Source organism: Phacochoerus africanus, chromosome 10, assembly GCF_016906955.1.
Source record: "Phacochoerus africanus isolate WHEZ1 chromosome 10, ROS_Pafr_v1, whole genome shotgun sequence".
NCBI classification, from domain to species: Eukaryota; Metazoa; Chordata; class Mammalia; order Artiodactyla; family Suidae; genus Phacochoerus; species Phacochoerus africanus.
The window spans coordinates 107,438,761-107,462,781 of record NC_062553.1 but is presented as its reverse complement, the minus strand read 5'-3'; positions in this window follow the sequence as shown (position 1 = coordinate 107,462,781).

Below are 24,021 nucleotides of genomic sequence, written 5' to 3'. Positions count from 1 at the left end.
GTGCTTAATCATGCTGGTTCTGCACTTTTGTAAAAGAATGTTGCCTATAGCCGGAAATATATAGGAGAGCTCATTATCTAGACTCTGCCTCCCAGGCTCGACCTGTTAAGGTACAGCACTCTTCCATACATATAGAGATTAAAAAAAAAAAAAAAAGCCCTGTAGAAAAGAGAATAACATTTGTCTTAAAGGTTTACAAAACATCTTGGACAGATGCAAGAAAAACAAATTACCACACCCCCTCGGGAATCTCGCTGGCACCAAAAAGTTTGCAACAACCAGCCACACCCCCTCCCTGTTTAACGGAGAAGAAGCCTGAATTCTAACTCAGGTAAAACAGTTCTTTGGAACACTAGCCCACTATCTTTTTGGTCTGTTGGCCATTATTCCTCATCCCAACACCTTATGTCTCAATTTATTGGCCTGTCATGTGACAAGCAGTACAAGTTTGGACTTGCTAGCAATATTAATTCTAATATATAAATTTTAAATATAATTCTTAATATTAGGGACAAGTAAGGACACGTGTAACCAAGCTTCACCTTATTAAATAAAAATTTTGGTAACCAAAATATAAATAGCATAGCATTCTCTGTTTTCTAAGTAGGATTTCCTGCTCTACACATAGGCTAATACTCAAAGGTGCTCCAGCAAATATATCTATGCTTCACAAAGGATTGACCATTTGTATACTTGGAGGAAGTGTCCACAATATACTCTAAAACTCTAAATACCCAAAATATGTCAGACTCTGCCTCTTCTAAGTGTCTAAAATTCAACCATAAATATTTTGGCCTAAATGAGTTACTTATACGAACAGCTATCAATACATATTGACTCATGAGGCTTTTTCCCTTATAATTAGCATTGGGCATGGGATAGGAAGTTTGATAAAAGAAACCAATAAATAATCATATTTTGAGAGCATTACCTCAGAAGGTAGATATCAGAGAGTAGCTGGGTATTATATATTAAGCAGCCAGTATATCAGAGGCAAACTCAGGACTGTGGGGGTCTAAGTGTTAGGAGAAGACAGCAAGGTTTTAATTATGTTTTATTTAAAATTATTATTTTTGCAGAACATGTATTAAACAACTATTATTTGAAGTTTTTCATTTATTAAAGCGATTTCCATCAGTTAAGATAATATGACTTTAAACAGGTAGTTTTACATGGAGGTTTTAAGGGAAGAATGTTGGCTTGGAGGAGCACGTAGAGATATCTGGGTTATCAAGTTTATTATCTTACATTTACCAAGGTGGCTCTAGGGATGGGTACACAACCATAGCTATGAAGGAACACAGTGGAACTCTGAAGAGAAGGATTAACCTCTACCTCCAGTGAAGTAGAAAAGGAAATGCTAAAGAGACAGGTTTTTACGTGAATATTTTAGCATGCCACATAAAGTAATATTACGGATGATGTCCCTACAATTTGTCTTTCTTTGCATCTTTTACTATAAGCTTTGTGACCTGCACTTTAAAGTATTTGCCCTCCTTGAAGATTTATACTTGATCTAAAATTTTGCTTACTTATATGGTATGACCTTGATTTAGAAATCCTTGTATTTCAATGTTCTCCTTTGAGAACTTATTACTGTATATTTTTAAAATGACTATGCTGGCTCTGCTCAGTATTGTTTTGTTATAACATGCTTTTTGCACATAAGTTCAAACTGAAGTCATTTTAAAAACTGGTTCTAGTTCCCAGTGACAGCTCAAGTAATTAAGAATGAAGTTCCTGTAGTACATATGGGACTGACATTGTAAAATGCCACTTTAGGCTTCAGGTCTTATTTATTAGTATCTGGTTTTCATTTAATAGCTAGCTATGACAACAACTCCAACTCCAACAACAAATAATTGTATATTACTTTCTTGACATTGCTGTGAGAGGGTGTGTGTGTGTGTATCTAATGATCGCACATATTTGTGGAGGTCATTCTGTACAAATGTTATTTGGGAAGAGTCTGTCTTAGTATGAGTAGGCAGTTTCATATTTTCCACACTTCATAAATCACTCATACACTCACATCTTGTCCATTTCTGTTTTGTTTATTTAGCACTGTGATGTGGTGATGAGCTTTATTGAAAGAACAGAGGTTCTTTGTCACAGGGAGACATGTACTGGGATTAAAGGTTCTAATCAAATCTTTGAGTTTCTTCAAAAACAGAGACGAGTCCAAATGACTTCACTGTCAAGAAAGTGATTATGATGAGTACTAAGTTCCATTTGTGACTTAACATTACAGAAAGGTTATGTTCATATTCACGTGTTTTTCATTTTTATTACTATTCATTCTTGTATTGGTAGTCTTTTGAGCTAATAATAGTCAAGTTAAGCCACAGTAATGAAAAAAAAAAGATCAAATAACATATCCTAATCCCTTGACACTAAATATGTTGATCTCCTTTTGAGATACATTCTTTATTTTTCATATGCACAATAACCCGTAGAATGTAAATAATATCTCAATGAATTATTATGGTTTAGAGTAAGACCAAAATTATTATCTATGTTTAGCAATGAAGCACCATCAAAAATCCTTTTAAAACCTGTTTAAAAGCACTGTTGCCATTGGGAGGAGAGACAGCATTTTTTTCTTTAAGTAATAAAGATGAAGCTGGCTTTTGTATCACATAGAGTAGGTATTAGCACATGATGTATTATGCCTGTCTGTACTACTCTTTGTAATAAATCTATTGACTATCCTAAATGTGTTTTTGTGGGATCCTACCAAAAGAATGGTAATAAATTAGAATGTCTCAATCATGAAGATTCCATGAAGTTAATAAGTATAATATCTAAGTTTACTTTTATATCTTTTAGCCTGAATCTTAATGACAAGTGAGCTAAATCTTACCCTAAACAATACACTGTGCTACTTGTTTCCGATGCAGCTATTCTTCTAAAGTAAATTCTAAATATAACAATGCAGACAGGATTTCAAAACATGTCAAATAACATGATAAAAGCTGACAAGACTATTTTATTCAAATTAAATGTTCTTTATTTTGTTATTCCAAGAAGCATAATGTTATCTTTAATTTATAAAACTTACAGAAAAAAAAATCAAGAGAAAATTGTGACCTGGTAAATACTGTTCTTGAGAAAGATTCTTAAGGCATGGGGGATGGAAAATATTGTCCAAAGCTATTGAGATGTCTAGGGTAAGAACAAAAAGTACTTTTGGCTAGGGAAATTTAGAATTCCTTGCTAAGCTTAATTAAAGTCCCTAGTTTTTAAAAATTGATTAAAAAAGATAAAAGGTAGAATATCAGAATAATTTAAGCAAGTACTAGAACCAGAGTAGCAGGATGAAAATTCTTACCAGGGCTATAAGGTATTGAGTAAACTAATTTTTATGTGCCTCAGTTTCTTTATTTATAAAAGTGGGATAATAATTTTACTTTATCAATTATGAGAGTTAAATATAAATGACCTCTATTATCATTATAAGGAAATAATGACTGAGTGTAATTTAAGGAAATGGAAAGGTATGGTATAGCAAATATTTTCAGGATGTACATTAGTAACTAGTTACCCATGGTTCAATCTTCCTTAAAAATTGAAATGGTCATGGAACATAAAAAAACATAAAGTTAAAGATTACTGAACCAATGAATATGGATAAATAATCCTTTATTAGGTTTTCCAACAAGGGGTGTATCCAGATAGGATCTTGGGTCAAAGCAGTAAGATCAAGAAGAAAGTCTATAGATTTCTACCCATCATCTCTGCATATATACACTTTTTAACTTTTTAACTTTAGATGGTTGCTTACAAAGAGAAGGAGTCTACCAGTGTGCAGTATAGATGCTGCTTCCCGATTTGTCCAGGGCATTTCACATACACATTGCATCTCATCAATACATTTCTTCCTACATCTACTCAGGGCCTACAATCACCAATGACATATAGCTTCACACTTATGTGTTTTCTCATTTTATTTTAATAATTCCTTAAGATATAGAATGAAAGTAAGTGCTATTAATTAATGTATTTGCACATTTTTATATCTTAAGCGAAGGATAAGACCAGTGAAGAGGAAGAATTGTCTAATAAAGCTTAATGACATATGCAGCTATTCAAATGGCCTTTGATTTCAAAGAGCACAGAGTGAACAGTGAACCAGCTAACGCAAAATTTAGCTTACATACTACGCTACCTTTGGAGCTGATACTACTGCAAACTGCCTTCAGCCACATTTTTTAGAAATTGTCATGCTATTTTAATAATAAAAAAGGCCTTAGATTGTTAAAAATTGATGAGAACTTCTATGGTATGAATATTTGTACCCCCCCCCAAATCCATGTATTAAAATCCTAATGCCCAATATAATGGTACTTGGGAGGTGATTGCTTAGGTCATGACAGTGGAGCCCTTGTTAATGGGACCCAATGGAGATCCCTATCCCCCATGTGATGTGCAGATGTAACAAGAAGTCTGTGACTCAGAGGAGGACCCTTACTCAGCTAAATTGGAATCCTAATCTTAGACCTCCAGCCTCTAGGACTATGAAAAATAAGTTTATATTTTTGTGGTATTTTTTTTACAGCAGCATGAACAGACTGAAGAACTTTGACACTTCTCATTATGTCTCTAACAGTTTACATGATACCACAAAATAAAGTTTCCAATAGAATGCTACTGCCAATAAAACTAATTAGCAGGCAGCATGGAAGCAGATATGAAATTGGTGAGGTCCCCACATTATTTTTTTTGAGGCCCTCTGATAAGAAACCCTTAGTAAAACTATCAATTTGAGGAGAAGAGAGCAAAATTTTGATAGTAAAATGAGAAGAGTTACAGTACAGGCTTCTTAACTATAATGGATGCAATTATAATTTTGACAAAATTTTTTTGACAAAAAATAATTTTTAATTTGCCTTTTACTATCATGATATTAAAATTCATTACCAATATAATAGGGAAGAACAAATCTGACTCATACTGGATCTGTTTCCTTTACTTTAACCCTTGCATTCCATTGCTTTTGCTACAAGTTAATCACCAGGAAATATTTGCAACAACTTACAGTCTTTTTTGTTTACCTCCTTACCTCCTCCTCCTTGATCTATAAAAGAAACTAGCATTCAAATCCAGGCAAAATAGTTCTTTGGGACACTAGAACACCATTGTCTTGTTCTGTTGGCCTTTCAAATAAATTGAGAAAAGAGTTGGGGCAAGGAATAGCAATCTCATGATAATATGTTAAAAAAAAAAAACCTGAGATGCCAAGTTGGAAAAGGAAGAAGTATTCTATTTCTACAGATTACTTAGACCTTATTTATAAGTGTATTGACAGAATAATTCTTGATGTTATGATATGCAGTGGTAAAATGAATCAGCACAGAAAATGTATCTTCTATTTTGAAATTCCGCAGTCAACTGATAAATATTTTCAGCCTCCAATAGTTAAAAGAGACCTTGGAGACCATAATGTCTGAAAACTAATGAAGAATAGAGGATCAACGGGAAAAGAAGCAGTGGGTGAAGGCTATAGATTGTATGAAGAACTATAGGGAGATGATCAAAGTAAGACTGGTAAAAAGTAGAAAATGAAAAAAGTATATAAAAAGAGTCAATATGCAGTTTTAAAAACATTATCGTGCTACAAATATTCAAATATGCATAAATAATGAAAATGGGAAATATTTTGAAAATTACCTTCATTAATGAGATTGCACTGCATATGTCTTTCTAAATTTAATATTTCTTGTTCAAAGGAGTTTCAAAAATCTTCTTAATCTTATTTGAGCATAAAAACTTTTATAATTAGATTAAATTTGCATTCACCTCAAAGTAACTTTTTATTTCAATTTTTTCTGTAAAGAGTACCAAAGCACTCTATACCATGGCTTTATATCATAAAGTCACAGGAAGTTAAAATCAACAAAACATAATTTTAATAGCATCCTAATAAGAACAATATAAGCTCTACATTATTGGTAATATCCTTTCACTGCATTTTCAGTAGAACTGGAAACTGGATATTTCTTGAAGATTAATATCATTTTTAAATAATATGTCTATGAAAACCATGGTCATTTCTTTCACCTTAATATTATTGATGCCTCATTTTCCTTGATGCTTTAGAAGAGCTGATTATTTTTGTGCATGGTGTGAGGGTGTGTTCTAGTTTCATTGCTTTGCATGCAGCTGTCCAGGCTTCCCAGCAATGCTTGCTGAATAGACTTTCTTTTTCCCATTTGATGTTCTTGCCTCCCTTGTCAAAGATGAATTGACCCTAGGTGTCAGGGTTTATTTCCGGGTTCTCTATTCTGTTCCACTGGTCTGTCTGTCTGTTTTAATACCAGCACCACACTGTTTTGATGACTGTAGTATTTCTTGAAGTCTGGGAGAGTTATGCCTCCTGCTTGGTTTTTGTTTCTCAGGATTGCTTTGGCGATTCTGGGTCTTTTGTGGTTCCATATAAATGTTTGGATTGTTTGTTCTAGTTCTGTGAAAAATGTCATGGGTAATTGGATAGGGATTGCATTGAATCTGTAGATTGCTTTGGGTAGTGTGGCCATTTTTACAATATTGATTTTCCCAATCCAGGAACATGGAATATCTTTCCATTTCTTTACATCTTCTTCGATTTCTTAGATGAAAGTTTTATAGTTCTTGGCATATAGGTCCTTTAACTCCTTGGTCAGGTGTATTCCAAGGTATTTGCTTTTGTGAGGTGCAATTTTAAAAGGTATCGTATTTTTGTATTCCTTTTCTAATATTTCATTGCTGGTATAGAGAAATGCAGCTGACTTCTGAATGTTACTCTTATATCCTGCTACTTTGCTGAATTTATTAATCATTCAAGTAGTTTTTGGGTTGAGTCTTTACGGTTTTCTCTGTATAGTATCATGTCATCTGCATACAGTGACAGTTTTATCTCTTCTCTTCCTATTTGGATGCCTTTTATTTCTTTTGTTTGTCTAATTGCTGTGGCTAGGACTTCCAAAACTATGTTGAAGAGCAGTGGTGAGAGTGGGCATCCCTGTCTTGTTCCAGACTTGAGTGAGAAGGCTTTCAAAAATAAACTCCAAATGGCTGAAAGACTTAAGTATAAGACAGGACACCATCAAACTCCTAGAAGAAAACGTAGGCAAAACACTCTCTGACATCAACATCATGAATATTTTCTCAGGTCAGTCTCCCAAAGCAATCGAAATTAGAGCAAAAATAAACCCATGGGACCTCATCAAACTGAAAAGCTTTTGCACAGCAAAGGAAACCCAAAAGAACACAAAAAGACAACTTACAGAATGGGAGAGAAGAGTTTCAAATGATGCAACCGACAAGGGCTTAATCTCCAGAATATATAAACAACTTATACAACCCAACAGCAAAAAAGCCAATCAATCAATGGAAAAATGGGCAAAAGACCTGAAGAGACATTTCTCCAAAGAAGATATACAGACGGCCAGCAAACACATGAGAAAATGCTCAACATCGTTGATTATAAGAGAAATGCAAATCAAAACTACCATGAGATACCACCTCACACCAGTCAGAATGGCCATCCTTAATAAGTCCACAAATAACAAGTGCTGGAGGGGCTGTGGAGAAAAGGGAACCCTCCTGCACTGTTGGTGGGAATGTAAACTGGTACAGCCACTATGGAGAACAGTTTGGAGATACCTTAGAAATCTATACATAGAACTTCCATATGACCCCGCAATCCCACTCTTGGGCATCTATCCGGACAAAACTCTACTTCAAAGAGACACGTGCACCCGCATGTTCATTGCAGCACTATTCACAAGAGCCAGGACATGGAAACAACCCAAATGTCCATCCACAGATGATTGGATTCAGAACAGGTGGTATATATATACACAATGGAATCCTACTCAGCCCTAAAAAAGAATGACATCATGCCATTTGCAGCAACATGGATGGAACTAGAGACTCTCATACTGAGTGAAATGAGCCAGAAGGACAAAGACAAATACCATATGATATCACTTATAACTGGAATCTAATATCCAGCACAAATGAACATCTCCTCAGAAAAGAAAATCATGGACTTGGAAAAAAGACTTGTGGCTGCCTGATGGGAGGGGGAGGGAGTGGGAGGGATCGGGAGCTTGGGCTTATCAGACGCAACTTAGAATAGGTGTACAAGGAGATCCTGAAGAGTAGCATTGAGAACTTTGTCTGGATGCTCATGTTGCAACAGAACAAAGGGTGGGGAAAAAAATATAATTGTAATGTATACATGTAAGGATAACTTGATCCCCTTGCTCTACAGTGGGAAAATAAAAAAAAAAAGAGCTGATTAAACACTCCTGCTATATCTGAAAAAAATTATTACATTATTTTCAATATTTTAATTTAAATTACATTTAGATACCTAATTGTTGGTGAATAAAATTATTATAATACCATTTAAGAGAGAATAAAATATTTTACAATTTACTTAACAGTTTTATTCCTTTGTGTAGAAAAACCTTTTATAAGTGTTCTGCACTGATTATGTCTCAATTATTCAAAGGATTTCTCTTAATGTTATTAGTACCACAGGTAATATTCCTTTATTTGTGAAATCTCTCATTGAGATTCTTAGTTACTATATGTCATACATGAAGGGATCACTGGAATGCCAAACGCCTGAAGCTACTTTTTTTGTGTTGGCTGAAATCTGTGTTTCTGACCAATCCAAATGAGGGCTCTTTCTTTGCACAAAAATATCACTGAAAAATCTTTTTAAAAACACTTTTCTGAAATATATTTTACTGTTTCAAACATTAAAAACAATGTTTCCCTGAGACGATTCACTTTCTTATTAACATTACAAATTCTGGCAGTAAAGCTTCATTTTTCAAGCAAGATGCCTTCATCAACTGGTAATGAAAATCTGCTTGACTAGAGCTTATTATACAGTTGACACGTATTTGACAGAGTTGACACACAGCTGACATTATTTGACACCCACTTGAGATGTTTCACTCTCTTGTACATTCTCTAAACACCGTCATTGCTTAATGGAATAAAATTAATTGTTTCATTAGATTTTCTTCCTTTTTCAGCTGAAAAAAATATTTTTTTCAATGTTGTGGGATTTCTACTTTTTTCTTAATATTTTCTATTATTCTAAAGAAAAGTAGCCTTCATCCTGTAGACAGTAGAATTATCTTATGCTTTTCAACTTTTTAAGCATATTCCCTTGCAAAGTGTTTTCCCTGGATTTTCCCACTAATTAAAAAAAATATGACAGGATTATTTTTAGGTACAGATAAATATAAAGAACATTTCTATTTTAATGTGTGGATAATATTTAAAGAGCTGTTAAGGAAATAAAAACATTCTCAATTTTGGGAATTTTTATTCAATTTCCTAAACTATTTTTGTTAAGAAAAAAAAAGTAGAAAGAACTGGTATCTTCACCTTGGAGGAAAAGCATTCTTTTTTTTTTTTTTTAGGTGAAATATGCTGTTAGCTACAGATGCTTTGCAGATGCCTTTATCGGGTTGAGAAATTCTACCAACATTTAAATGAGAAATAATTCCAATTTTACACAAACTTTTCCAGAAAATTGGAGGAAAAGAAATATTGCACAACTCATTCTAGGGATCAAAGTCATCCTTGTTTCAAAATCAGATGAAGATAAACAAAAATTCTAACCAAAATCATGACCTTCTCATGAACACAGCTGGAAAAACTCTCACATAGTTTTAGCAAATCAAGTTGTGTGTGTGTATGTGTAAAACCACATACATAAATGAGATTTACCCAAGGAATATAAGTTTGGTTTAATATTTTAAAATTAAACAATGCAACTCTCATCTTAGAAAAACACACGAGAACAAATTATAAGCATTGCAGTAGATACTGAAAAGCATTTGATAACAGCCAATATCTATTCCCAGTTAAAAATTTTTATTAAACTAGAAATATAAGGTTACCTAAAATTCACATGCATTCCAGCTAACTTAATGAGAATAAGAGTGTTTGGGCTCTAAAGCCCTAGCCAGAGATGTAACATAGTCTCTTGAAGGCTCTGTGTGTAGGATCTAATGTTTCAAAAAAGCTGTGGTGAGAAGGAAATATCGTGTGACTGAGTCATTTTCTCTTTTCAGAGTATACCATAATCATGCTATATCATAAATATTATCCTTTCCATTTATTTAATGTCTTAACTCTTTAAGTTCCCTCAGCATGAGGATCATAGCTTAGATCAGTTTCGTATTTCTTCTCCTGCCTTATAATTTTAAAATATCCCTGAATGATTTCTTTAATAAGATAATTTTAGTAGAAAAAGAATTAAACCCTGTAGATAATGATTTCAATGGCAATTACCACTCAGCATGAGGAAGTGCCTTTGCATTCACATTGGCCAAGTTGGCATCTAGACTAGGAATGCTTGTTGGGAACTCTACTGCCTGGAACATGGAATCCAGCCAGATGAAATAATTCTTGATAGTAAAAAGGATCAGTTGGAAAATGCTAAAATACATTCTATGACTACATCTTTCAATATCTTATTCTATGAGACAGGATCTGGGAAACAGGATCCCAGCGCATTCTTCATGGACCTGGAACCAATTGTTATAGATAGGATAGGACTGTGATAGATGGGAAGTACCATTCACTATTTCACCCAGAGCAGGTCCTTAGTGGAAAGGAAGATGCTGCAAACAACTCCATTCCAGGTTACTAATCTCTGAGGTCAGAGACCATCAACCTTGTGCTAGAGAGGAATTGAAAGCTAGCATGTGGCTCTGTTCTCTTTAGACAGGGTCATATCTGAATTCCTGGGATCCTGCAGAACACCTGTCAAGCATCATCAGCATTATCTACTGTCAAAATCATAGCCACCAAACCTCTTACCTTGGAACCATTTGTGGATGCTTAAAGCTGGGAAATGTCCTGACGTTGGCTTTGATTATGTAAGAAGGATGAAACAAGCATTTACACTTACTACATAGCCCCATCTACTCTTTTATTTAAAGATGTATGAGGAGATATTTTATTTTCCCAGGTCTATTGAGAATAATTTATAAATAACATTGTGTGATTTAAGGTGTACAAGGTCATAAATTGATGGACATACATATTTTGAAATGAATATCACGATGTGGTTAGTTGACACATCCATCACCTTACATAATTACCTTTTTTTACTTTTGTGTATGGTGAGAACATTTAAAATTTACTCTCTTAGCAACTTTTAAGTTTACAAAACAGTATTGTTATAGTCACCATGCAGTGCAGTAGAGTCCCCAAACTTATCCATCTAACTGAAAAAAAAAAAAAAAGATTCTAAAATGTATTTTCTAGGAGTTCCCATCATAGCTCAGTGGATAATGAACCTGACTAGCATACATGAGGATGCAGGTTTGATCCCTGGCCTCGCTTGGTGGGTTAAAGATCTGGCATTGCCATGGGCTGCAGTGTAGGTCACAGACGCGGCTCAGATCTGGCATTGTTGTGGCTGAGGCGTAGGCCAGCAGCTACAGCTCCGATTGGACCCCTAACCTGAGAACTTCCATATGCTGTGGGTGTGACCCTAAGAAGACAAAACATAATAATAAGAAAAAAATAAAAACTATTTTCTAAATTGTCCCAAGGATGATACATAGCTAGTACTGTTCTAGATGTCTAGGGAAGAAATTAATGGATTCCATTTAGTGGATGACTTTGGGTTTTAAGGGGTTAAATTTCTCACAGAAACCCATTAAAAAGGGCTGATTTCAACATATGCTCTCTTCCTTGAAGTTAGATGACTTCATATTATGGATAGCTGACTAAAACACTCACTGTTCTTTTAGATATTTTATAGAATTTACAGAAGAGTTACCTGTATTCTTAGTCTATGAATTATATATTCTTTTGTAATCATGAGAAAGTGATAATTTGATTTATATATTTAATTTATTATAAAATGCACAGATAAAGACAGAATATATAATAATTCAAACTATCATTTTATTCACGGAAGCCATGCCTTTGGTTTTGCTCTATCTTATGGGCATATATTTCGCCTCTGTGCATTCATGTTATAAATGATCAGCTGAATTTCCTCCTAATCCCGGTCTTTCCTAAGGAACTAACCTTGCTTAATAAACAAAGAGTATAATGAGGAAAACCAAGTACATAGTTAGATTGTAATTTTTGCACTATTATGTTTTTACCCTAGGCCAAAATGTTAGATTATGTCCTTGTGTTTCCATTAGCATATATTTGGCATGCAGTAAAGAACAAAAATTTTAAAACCTCTGTCACCTTGCTAATAATCTGAAAATGTGCAAGCACTTTCAAAAAAAAAATAATAAGGAATGTACAGTCAGCTTTCCTTCAAAGGCAATATCCTTTGCATCTTTTTATTTTAATCTCATTCACACACTCAAGGTTATAGCCCATTGTACCAGCTTTATAAAAGGAATAATGAAGGATATAAAGAAATTTATCCTGGTATTCTAAATAATACTATTTGAAGCTGTCTTATAGAGCTGTTTAATTATGTGAGCATGTGTGTATGCATGTGTATGTTGTGTCTGTCAAAATTGCCAATATGTCTTCACTAGGCCTCTCCGTCCCTAATTAAAAATAAACCATTTATTCAGAGATGTAAATAATATTCCAATATAGTTTTCTAATCCTTGTATAAGTTATTTGAACACAAGATAATAAACACTACTTGCATAGAGTAACACTGTTGGACTGGTATATTTAGAAAATTTGAATTCTAATACTGGTTCATTAATACTGGCTTTATTATGATCTGGGGAGGTCCTTGATCCTGTCTAGGTCATCAGCGCTTTCCTGGCTCTGCCACTAAAGCAATTACTCTTAGGAGAAAAGTCCACATTTTGCCACAACTATGGAATTAACCAGTAAGCTTTCCAAGGATATGGAATGCTCTCAGCTTAAGCAAACTAATATTTATATCATTGCTTTCCCCAAATACACGTTTCCCATATTGAAATCCATTCTAACCTCTACATGCAATGCTATGTCCCAAGCAGTAAAACAATTTTTTAACATGATTTTCTTAATAAAACATGTACATGAGAAGTTAGTCTCAATAACTTTTGAAAAATGTTTGTATTGATCCCTCAGTTAAAAAGCATCAAGAGGAATGCTATAATTAGTATAATGATGAGTGAAAAATCTGACAGGAGAGACTGAAAAAATCAATATCTTCTGCTTATGCATGTGAATTAAGCACATGGGAATCCATTTTTTGATGTCATAAAAGTATAAATGCAAGATAGAATTACTATATATGAAAGTTTCTTTGCTTTTTCAATTTTTTTCGGTAACTTTTGCTCAGTAGAAGTTTTAATTTTCATGAAGCAAAATTTATATATTCTTCCCTCTATGATTTTCACTGTCCCTTCTATGAAATATTTACCTTCCCAAAATATTCTATATTTTCTTATAGAAGCTTTATAATTTTAGCTTTTCAAGTTTATAACTCAATATTAAAGTATATATTAAAAGGATCATATACCGTGACCAAGTGGGATTTATCCCAGTGATGCAAAGATTCTTCAATATCTGCAAATCAAACAGTGTGATACACACAGCAACAAACTGAATAATGAAAACAATATGATCATCTCAATAGATGCAGAAAAAGCTTTTGACAAAAATCAACACTGATTTCTGATAAAAACTCTCCAGAGGGTGGGAATAAAGGGAATCTAACTCAACATAATAGAAGTCATATATGACATACCCACAGCTGACATCATTCTAATGGTGAAAAACTGAAAGCATTTCCACTAAGATCAGGGACAAGACAAGGAGCCCCACTTTGACCACTGTTATTCAGCATAGTTTTAGAAGTCCTAGCTATGGCAACCAGACAAGAAGAAATAAAAGGAATCCAAATTGGAAAAGAACAAGTAAAACTATCACTGTTTGCAGATGACATGATTCTATAACTAGAAAACCCTAAACACTGTACCAGAAAACTGCCAAGAGCTCATCAATGAATTTGGTAAATTTGCAGGATATAAAATTAATATACAGAACTACATTGCATTTCTATATACTAATAATGAAAGCCCCAAAATAGAAATTAGGAAAACCATCCTATTTACCATCACGTCAAAAAGAATAAAATACCTCAGAATAATCCTACATAAAGAGGTATAAGATCTGGACCCTGAAAACTATGAGATGCTAATGAAAGAAATCAAAGATGACAAAACTGATGGAAAAATATACCATGGTTTTGTATTGGAAAAATCAATATTGCAAAATGACAATACTACCTAAGGTAATATATAGATTCAACTGAATCCCTATCAAATTACCAAGAACATTCTTCACACAACTAGAACAAAATATTTTATTTCTTTTATTTTTTTATTTTATTTTCCCACTGTACAGCAAGGGGATCAAGTTATGCTTACATTGTAATGTATACATTACATTTACATTTTTTTCCCCAGCCTTTCTTCTGTTGCAACATGAGTATCTAGACATAGTTCTCAATGCTACTCAGCAGGATCTCCTTGTACATCTATTCTAAGTTGTGTCTGATAAGCCCAAGCTCCCGATCTCTCCCACTTCCTCCCTCTCCCATCAGGCAGCCACAAGTCTTTTCTCCAAGTCCATGATTTTCTTTTCTGAGGAGATGTTCATTTGTGCTGGATATTAGATTCCAGTTATAAGTGATATCATATGGTATTTGTCTTTGTCCTTCTGGCTCATTTCACTCAGTATGAGATTCTCTAGTTCCATCCATGTTGCTGCAAATGGCATTATGTCATTCTTTTTTAGGGCTGAGTAGGATTCCATTGTGTGTATATACCACCTCTTCCGAATCCAATCATCTGTGGATGGACATTTGGGTTGTTTCCATGTCCTGGCTCTTGTGAATAGTGCTGCAATGAACATGCGGGTGCATGTGTCTCTTTGAACTAGAGTTTTGTCCGGATAGATGCCCAAGAGTGGGATTGCAGGGTCATATGGAAGTTCTATGTATAGATTTCTAAGGTATCTCCACACTGTTCTCCATAGTGGCTGTACCAGTTTACATTCCCACCAACAGTGCAGGAGGGTTCCCTTTTCTCCACAACCCTTCCAGCACTTGTTATTTGTGGACTTATTAAGGATGGCCATTCTGACTGGTGTGAGGTGGTATCTCATGGTAGTTTTGATTTGCATTTCTCTTATAATCAACGATGTTGAGCATTTTCTCATGTGTTTGCTGGCCGTCTGTATATCTTCCTTGGAAAAATATTTTAATATTTGTATGAAAACACAAAACACCCTGAATAGCCAAAGCAATATTGAAAAAGAAAAATACGATTTGAGGAATCAGACTCCCTGGCTTCAGACCATAGTACAAAACTATGGTCATCAAAACAGTATGGTACTAGGAAAAAAAAAAACAGAATAAACCCAAGCCCCTGTGGTCAACAAATCTATGACAAAGGAGGCAAGAACATACTAGGGAGTAAAGATACACTTTTCAATAAATGGTGCTGGGAAAATTGGACAGCTACATGTTAAAGAATGAAATTAGGGGAGTTCCCATTGTGGCTCAGTAGGTAAAGAACTTGACTAGTGTCCATGTAAATGTGGTTTAATACCTAGCCTCACTACGTTGGTTAATGATCTGGTGTTGCTTCAAGCTGTGGTACAGGTTGCAGATGGTGCTTGGATCTGGTGTTGCTGTGGCATAGGCCAGAAACTGCAGCTCTGATTTGACCCTGAGCCTGGGGACTTCCATATGCCACTGGTGCAGCCCTAAAAAGAAAAAAAAAAGAATGAAATTAGAACATTTCCTAATACCATGCACAAAAATAAACTAAAAAAATGGATTAAAGACCTAAATGTTAAGATACTATAAAACTTCTAGAGGAAAACATAGGCAGAATACTCTTTGACATAAATCACAACAATATCTTATTTGTTCCACCTCCTAGAATAATGACAATACGGACAAAAATAAACCAATGAGACCTAATTAAACTCAAAAGCTTTTGCATAGCAAAGGGAATCATTAAAAAAATAAAAGTGAAAAAGACAACACACAGAATAGGAGAAAATCTTTGCAAATAATGCAACCAACATAGGCCTAATCTCCAGAATATACAAACAACTCATCCAACTCAACAACAAAAAAAACAACCCAATCAAAAACTGGATGAAGACCTAAATGGACATTTCTCCAAAGACATATGGATGGCCAGAGGTGCATGAAAAAATGCTCAACATCACTAATTATTAGAGAAATGCAAATCAAAATTATAAGGAGGTATCACCTCACACAGGTAAGAATGGATACTACTAACCAGACTACAAATAGCAAATGCTGGAGAGGGTATGGAGGAAAGGGAACCCTCCTTCACTGTTGGTGGGAATGTAAATATGCACAACCACTATGAAATACTGTATGGAAATTCCTCAGAAAACTTAATATTAAACTACAATAAGATCAAGCAATCCCACTCCTGGGCATATTTCCAGACAAAAGTATAACTGGAAAAGCTACATGCACTCCTATGCTTATATCAGCATTATTCACAGTAGCCAAGAGATGGAAATAACCTAAATGTCTAGTGACAGATAAATGGATTAATAAGATGCAGTTTCTATATACAATGGAATACTACTCAGCCATAAAAATGAATAAAATAATGCCATTTGGAGCAAGGATGAAACTAGAGATTCTCATACCAAGTGAATTAAGTCAGAATGAGGAAGCCAAATACCATATGAAATCACTAATATGTAGAATCTAAAATATGGTACAGATGAACTATCTACAAAACAGAAAGACACAAACATAGAGAACAGACTTACAGTTGCCAAGCTCTAGGGGAGAGACAGTGGGATGGGTGGAGAATTTGGGGTTGGTATTTAAAGAGGGCCTTCAGTATAGTACAGGGTATTATATATAATTTCTTGGGCTAGAGCATGACGGAAGACAGTATGAGAAAAAGAATGTATATATATGTTTGACTGTGTCAGCTGTATAATAGAGTAAAATTTTCCTTTGCAGGAAAAAAACCATACAGTCTGAAGTAGTAAATCTATAATCTTTAATGATGACTATAATTTAGAAGGATGAGAGATTAGTATTTTCAAAACAATGCTGAATGGTTTTTCCTCCCCAACTTAACATAGTAAAAATTAAAGAATCTTGTTATAACTGCATTATCTGCAATAAGCCCAGATGTCAATTTAAGTCCACATGGTTCAGCATTCAGTGAATTACATGACAGAATGAATAGAAAAAAAAGGAGTTCTTATTTTTTGGAGAAAATGAGTAATTTTGAGGAAGATTTTTATTTTCTAACCTGGGTAAAGATTATTAAGTTGCATCATCAATGGAGATATATTTCTCTACATACTCATAGACTCCAGAACATCTATTGATTTCTTAGGGGCAAAGTGACTAAAACCTAACTCTGAAACAATTTCACTAGTAAATGTCACCATAAAACATACCTTATAATGTATCTATTTTAAAAATAAGAATATTGGCAATATACATTTTAAATTACATTTCCGTGCTACAGTGGTTTTAATTATGCGATGTTTATCTTAAATTTAATTAATAAAAATGTACATTATGCAATTATAACATAGTTTTGCATGTATAATTCATAAACTTTGTGTTTGAAAATATTTTCAAGTATTCCATAAGTTACACTTGCTTTTTTAAAACTTGTAAATAATTTTTCTTATTAATAAAGCATTTGTGTACCCAAGATAAAACATAAACAGTGTTATATTTAATGTTTAACTGATTAAAATATAATGCGGGTAAGAAGAAAAAAATATAAGATGGGAACAAAAAAATGTTAGAGTATATATCATGAATAGTTCCAATTTCCTCTCTAAATGTCAGGTACTAACTGTATATTTTACATGGAACAAACACTGGAGGGTGCTTGCTAATATACTTCTGAAATGACATTTTCTTAGTATGACCTTTCTTTCTTACAACTTACATTTTAATTAAATTGGACAATTTTCATTACATGCCAAATATCTCACTGCTATATATTATCATCCTCCTTTGTCAGAACAGATAGTTAAAGGTCATGGGCTTAAATAATTATTGAGATTAAGAGAACTGGTAATTTATGAGAAAATGGCATGTACATAGTAGTTTTTCTTTCAGAAAAGTGAAACTTTCTATTGTTTGCGTAGGTTTAAAAGAAAAAATAAAAGGATGAAATGACTTAAATTGTCATAAAAAAAAAAACCTCAGAATTTGGAAGTTTGTGTCTATGGACTTCTAAGTTACCTCTTTATATTTTCAGGTTTATACCTCAGTTTAAAACTAAAGCTTAAACATAAAACAAGCTGAATCAAGTTATTAAAAAAATCCTATTCTTTTAAGAAAGATCATGAAAAATTGGGTGAAAAAAGATGATTATTTTCATCAAATAATTAATAATTTTAAAAAGTATTTAGAGCAAAATTGAGGTAAAAATTTACCATCAGCAAATGCTTTCTTTGCATGCTCATTTTTTTTGATTTAGATAAATTTTCATTTTTAAAAATACTCACATGGAGTATCATCAGATACAATGGCAAATTGTGAAAAAGACAAAAAATATGCCTTGTAATGACAGAGCTGTTATTCTAGTATTTATTTTAGAATTCAAAAAGTTAAAAAATAATTAGCTTTATCAATAAAGTATAAATTTAATATCTATACCATTTGTAACTTTAACCTTGTGTAACTTTATAAATATATTTATTTTTACTGTTATATCCACCTTTCAAAATTAAATTTTTTTAATATTTTAAAGTAAAAAATCATCCATTACTTTCACTTTCCCTCCTTTATCCAATCCCCTCTTCCTATATAGGTAAATGCTGTTACTACTCTCTTTTGTTTCTTCTCAAAATTTATTTTTTCATATGTATAAAAACATAAGATTTTTTTTGAAAAAATAGAAACGATGTATAATGCAATGTTTTCTGCTCTTTGCGTTTTCAACTAAATACATGTTGTAGTGTATTTTAAGAGAAAATTGAAAGAGTTTGCTTATTACCGATTCATAGTTTTTATTGCATGAATAAATTTATCATAATATTTTTTCAGTCTCCAATAAATAATCATTTTCATCTTTAAGAAATATAAATACAAGTAATTCTGGAATGATCAATCTTGTAGATAGTTATTTCCTACCACAGGAGATCATTTAAATCAAGAAGAAAGAACAAATAACAAAAATAAGTAAATAACCTATATCAATAAAAAGTTAATATAAAAGGAAACATAAATAGTTCTGAAACATGAAAGATGCTCAATTTCACTCAAACTAAGAAAAATCCAAATTGAAATCAAATCATATATGAGTATTTGCCTATTACACTGTTGAAAAACCACATTTGATAACAAACATGGAAAGTAAAGATGTAAGAAAACAGTGGGAAAATAAGTGCTTATACACATTAAAGGTACAGGTACAGAGTGAAACAACCACTATAAAGCGTCATATTATTTTGTCCAAATATTATATATGCACATACCCTTTTATTCAACTGAATAAAATTACAAATCCATTTACCATTTGACCTGGATTCTCACTTTTGGAAATCTTTCATATTGGTATGATTGATATGAACAGATGCATTAGCTTTAGCTCTTACAACCGGAGGTTTGTTTTAACCAGAGGTTTGGAAGGATGCAAATGTCCCTCAGATAAAGGATTGTTTAAATCGTGGTGTGATTTATTTAATATAATATAATACAGCTATCTATAAGATGAGGAAACAAAATTATATGATATGCAGTATTTTAAGATATATTAAGTGAAATGAGTAGGGTTTATAATTTTATATATACTATGTCACATTTTGTGGGAAAATAGGGGAATCAATACATATATTTTCTTAAGTTGTATAATAGTTTTGGCAAAAGGTCTCAAATTCATTAATCCTTCATCAAGAGATGAGATGCATGTATCCTCCCTTTGAAATGGTAAGATTGTTACTCATTTGTTAACAACAGAATATGTCAGAAGTGATGCTATGTGGCCAAGGACCAGCTTCTTGGGCATGCAACCTGTCAGTCACACAGAATCCTATGCTTATATGTGTCTCATGTTAACACTCTACCATCATAGAAAGTACTAGTCTTTTATTTTATTTTATTTCATTTATTTTATTTTTGCTGAGCTGGTGGCATGTGGAAGTTCCAAGGGCAGGGATCAAACCCATTCCACAGCTGTAATCAGAGCCACAGCAGCGACAATGTCAAATCTTTAGCCAACTGAGCAACCAGGGAACTCCTGAAATTATTAATAATTATTGAACAAGCTAGACCAGCATTTTCAATCTTCACCGAGCTCTATGTATAACTATTGAGACTAGGCCATAACTTATATTTTACCCACTGGGACACTGATGCTTGGAGCCCTGAGATGCCTTGTAAGAACTCCAGCTGCAGGATTACCAGCCTTTGAGCTGTATGGGTTGAAACTACTGACATGATGAAGTAGAGACAGATAGTCCTTGCTGTACCCTGTCAGAACTGATGACCTATAGATATTAATCAACTTAAAAAAATAAATGGCTGTTTCAAGTCACCAATTTGGGGTAATCTGTTATGTGTAAGTAGTTGCCAGGACATTTTATTTAAGAAACTATGAAGGAAACATGAGAAACTAAACAAAATTTATTTATGGAGTATTAAGGTGGAATCTAAGAAAGAAAAGGTAAGACAGGGATAGGGAAAATCTTTCTCATTTTAGTTTTTCATATGTTTGGATGTTTGAACAAAGTGGGTGTATTTTTCTTCAAAAATAAATAGAAATATGAAGAAAAAAAGAAAAAAACCCTAAAGCTATTATTTTAGAATGTGTGGGTTGAAGAGAAAATATTTTTGTGTTAATGCAGAGGTGGAGATTTCTGAATATATTTTGCTGAACATTTGCAATTCTTGGCATAGAGAAAGCCTTGGGAAGTTAATTTATAACTGTATAGATGGTTCTAGAACTCCAGAGAAATTTACCTAACTGCAAAGATAGGTTTTTATATTTCCAGGGAAAATGATGTTTGGGACTTTGGAAACATCTCTAGTTTATAAAAGCCAGTGACACTAGGGTTTATCTGACTTGAAGAGGTATATTTAATTTTAAAAGGTTACTGTGAGAAACCAGAAATCTTTCTACATATTCTTCATGATGCAAAGATTTTTCTCCTTCCTTTTTATCCTGTATCTGAGCGAGATTATTCTTTTCTACCACTCTCTTGTGGATTTTCATGTTACTCACATAAGATATATTTCCATCCGGTTTTCACCACATCGCCCCAGTGGTAAGGACTAGGGCAAAAGCGGACCCTAGAACTTATTATTTATTATAAGGTAATAAGAAGATTCAGAACACCTCACATGCACACTAAGGACAAAATTAATAAACATTAATACTTAAAACCAATAGGATATATGTGTATTTGATAAAAGTATATAAAAATTACACATAAAAAACAAATTTCAGAGAAGTTATTTCAAGGAGAGAAGATGTTCTGACTTAAGGTGGGAGCACAGAAATAGATGCAGTGGTATCAGCATAAATTTGTCCTTGAGTGTTAGTATAATAGGCATTCCTTTTACTGTTTTGTTTCATAATTTACATATGTTTAATATTGTTTATATATAAAAATGCACACTAAATTAAGGCATTTATATTTTTCTTCTAGTTTTATTGAGATATATTGGCATATAGCACTGTATAATTTTAAGGGATACAGATAGTGACTTCACTTAAATACATCACAAAATAATTACCATAATTAGTGTACATTCATCATCTTATATAGCTAAAAATTAAAAAAAAAATTGTTTCCTTGGGATGAGAAAATAAAATTAAAAAAATGTATGTAGTGCAGAGTCAAGAATATGATCTGAAAGTCCAGTTAGAAAGAGGCTGCATTTAACCTGGAAAGAAAAATAGTATCTGGAACTAGGGATGTAAAGAAAGACAGAGATGGTGAGATTAGTTTAGAATCTGAGATATCTGAAGATGAATATAACAGTATTTTCAAAAATGGACTGGATGAGCAGTGTGAGAGAAGTTTAAGAAAGATTACAATGTTTTTTCACTGAACAACTGTATAAACAGTTTTCTAACATGTTGATAGAAGCAATACTTGTGGTTATTTCCATTTATCATAGATTTAATTTAGTTAAAAATATAGTAATAATGTACTATGATATGAAAAACGTAAATTCTCAATTGACCTCAAAGGTTTATTCATACTGCCAAACTCTTTAATTCTTCTTTAGTAATCAGAGGGTGATTGAACAATATAAATTTTGGTGCTTAAATGAATAACTATTTTTACAAATCTGTATTTTGCTAAATATGATATAATTCCTTATTAGAGATTTCCAAGGTCTTTTAAAATAACAATGCTGACAATTATAGATATTCCTTTAAAATTTAACTGCAAATACGTTAATAAAATTTTCAAGTTATGCAAATTATAGTGTTTCTATGAGGTTTACTTTGAAAGCAAACAGAGATTTAATTTATACTATTTCTTTGTACTATTCATCTCTAGACCTCCCCCCCCAAAAAAACCCTTTTTTTTTCATTCCTGCTTTTCTACTTCCTTCTTCACATTGTTTTCAACAGTTTTTCGTCACACTGTGAAAGCAATTAAGTATCTTCTACACTGAGACAGCACTACCTCCTATTACAAGGTAATGTGAAAACAGGATAATTAAAATTCTGATAGAAGACAGATGATTTATAAAATGACAGAGCTGCAGCTAATTAAAAGTATCTAGACTTCCTAATTTTGCACCTAAAATGTTTTAAAAATATATTTTGCTAATCCAGTAAGGCCCCTCAAATTTTAAAATTAATAGCAATCAAAGCAAATATTTACTCAAACATGTATATTTGCATAAATATCATAAACACAATACACTATTGCCTAAAGCAAGTGTGGTTTCTTTCTTTTGATTTTCTATAACATATGCAAAAAATAATACATAACCATAAATTATCTGCATTGATATCAATCATAAAAAATGAGTACTACTTGCTAATATATGAAACTCTATCTTATGCAGAAAGTCAAGGCTTATCATTTAAATTATTAGCAACAAATAACACTTAATATTCTATATCAGTCATTGATCTTAATGCAAACCAAAAAACCTCTCTAATGAAATTAAGCAGAAATATAATTTATTAATGAATACGTACAAATTGAGACAGTTAATACCTGCTACAAAGTTGGGTTTAGGAATAGATATAATACATGTGAGGTATCTTGGTAGTATTTATTAGTTGAATTGGAATACTATGTTAAATAAATTATTGCTTATAAATGAATTTACGATGTAGTTCTAAAATATAGCATGTTAAAATAATTTCAAAAGTGTTTATTTCTCAAGTGCAATCCTCCTAATTATGTGGACTATATAGTCCAGTTAATTTATAATGACTTTATTCTAGAACTTCAAGGCAAATGCCATTTTCTATAATTGTAATAAAGAAACTATATCATTTCTATTTCTTGAGCATCGAGATTATAGAAAATTTTACTAACATGAAATCTAAAAAAAAAATCACTTTTGAGTATATGTCCTAATACATGTATAATAGTCTTAAATCTACTATAATGAAAATACATCAAGAGACACAATAACCTGATAACCAGAAGCCCTGTCATTTATACATGTTTAAGGAAGATAGAATGTGGGTGAGCACTGTAATAATTCAGAGTTGAGCACCCTCTTGAGAACTGAATCCAATTTTGTTTTCTTAAGGTTTATATTTATTATCTTATTAGGAATGCCCTGAGTGATAGAAACAAAAGGCAAAACTGAATAGACAAATTCAACCTTGAATCAAGTGAACCTAAATGAAGATTACTATCTCCTACACACTACATTCCAGAGTTTATAGAAAACAAGGGGAATAAACTCCATTTGACACACATCTCTAAACTGTTAGATTCTGAAATTTACACTAGGTGATTTGTCGGGGTAATCCTTAAGAAGGATTTCTACCACAAACATAGTGAAATGCTCTAAACTGGGTAGGATACAATCTGTATTGTGATAGATTG